Here is a 2,104-nt window from a genome sequence, read left to right on the forward strand (position 1 = left end):
AATGTGTGTTAGTCACAATTTATTCAAAATGTTAGTGACTTATTTAGCTTGGCATTGGTTATGACAACCTGTCCCTAATTTTACGATTTTATTCATTTTAAAAGAGTGAATTGACGAAAATGCTCGTAGTGGCGAGATTGCGACCTCGTTGACTGTCTTTTTGTGACACGTACAAGCCATTATTTTACGTATTCTCGAAGTACTTGATGGTACAATCACGCAGGCGCAAGCGGAATCGAAATCGGAGTTACGACGGAGGTATTACGAAACTACGAATTCGAAAAGACTTTTCATAAATATTATATTACTATTGTAATAATATTTTATTATTATATAATTATTTCAGTATTATTTGGAGGATATTTTAATATTTAAATAATTTGTTTTTGGCCCCCGTGGGGCCCACACATCACAATGTCTCCACTTTCTCCCTATCGCGTGTCCCTCTTCCTTCACTCTATGGAACTCTCGCCATCACTTCCTCGCTCTAACTCTCTCAACACTCTCCTCTCTTAGCTCTCTCTCTTCCCTCCCCATCAACACAGACACACCATACCATCACCACACCGTCGCCACTATGGCGAGACAACCACCGTCACAACCAAGCTCGAGACACCTTTCCATTGTCTCACAACCTTCTTAGCTCTTTTTTTCTTTGCAAACATAGAGGTACAACACTGCCATGACCACCCACCATCGTCTCCGACGAGATTTCACGATTTTTCGACCAAGGTAGGCCTAGGGAATCCCTCTCTCATGTCCTTTCTTGCCGTTTGTGAAAGATCTTAAAGATATGGGTATGTGTTTGTAGCATTTAAGGACTGAAACCACATGGGGTTTCTTTCCCTAGTTTCCCGTGAAGAATTGTGGGGTTGCAGGCATTTCGTCGACCATTTTCCTACCACAGCTGTGAACCAAAATTATATAAATCGAATCTCCATCCTTCTAGCTTTATTTTGGCACTTAAATTATGAAGTTTAGTTGAGAATGGAGCTCGATCGGAGTTCTGGAGAACAAGCCCAGTTCCGGCTTTCTCCTTGCTGGGTCTGATGGGCGCAGCCCGCAAGTCAATTGGATTAGCCCGACCCGTTATATATCAAAAAAAAAATATGGGGCTTAAGCCCAAACCTTTGGCCTAACCCAGCCCAAAACTTTTGGGCCATTGTTCCAGCCCAGCCCTGCTAGGAATATTCTCTGAAATATTCTTTGGAATATTCTTCAAATGTTTCTTGCGTTGACATTTTCGAAATTTTCTCGGAAACCCTTATGGGCTAATTTCAACGCCCGAAGATTTAACGTAGTTGATCGGCTCGATGTCTCGGTTGACTTTTTAAAGTTGATCGTTGACTTTTTACAAAATTTGCCTGGGACGCTTCTTAGCGTATTTAGACGCACTGATTCTGAATCCGTCATTCGTTTCTCCAAATTCAAATGCTTTAATTGAGTTTTACTAATGGGTCTCTATTATGCTTAGGTACGATTAGCATCGGTGATTTGTATTTTCTCGTTTGAACGGCTGTGACCTCGCAAGTACTTGTGAATGAGTCTCATCTTTTATATAGTATATATATGTTTGTTTAGTTTCCAGCTACATATTAATAAAGATTTTTTCTACGTGATTTCCATAATTAGTTTAATGTTTAGAAGGAAGGTCGTAATGTTGAGAATTATGAAATTATTCTGAATCCTGCAAAATGCACATGTATGTGTACTATTATGGGATACCTTAATTGTATTTGTGGCCATGAATAGTATTATGTTGACTAGAGTTATCGATTTAGCATTGCATGATCATATTTACGTATCTGCTCATCGCATGCTGCACTGGTGTTAGTGCTCGCCCTGGCCAGGGCCAGTCTTTAACATGTATGTTGACATCACACCGTACGCTCACTTTAGATCCATTGTAGGTGCCAGTCATGTCATAAATTGCTATAGGCAATTAGGACTCGTATGTGATGTGCATAGCATCAGTCTTCATGTGATTGTAGTACTAGAGCGTACATCATTACACCCAATCATGTTCATGTTCGAATATCTCTGCATGAACTTGTGTGTTAGCATGTGTCAATGAGCACTCGATGTGATATGTTTATTTATGGGA

Source organism: Malus sylvestris, chromosome 6, assembly GCF_916048215.2.
Source record: "Malus sylvestris chromosome 6, drMalSylv7.2, whole genome shotgun sequence".
Taxonomy (NCBI): Eukaryota; Viridiplantae; Streptophyta; class Magnoliopsida; order Rosales; family Rosaceae; genus Malus; species Malus sylvestris.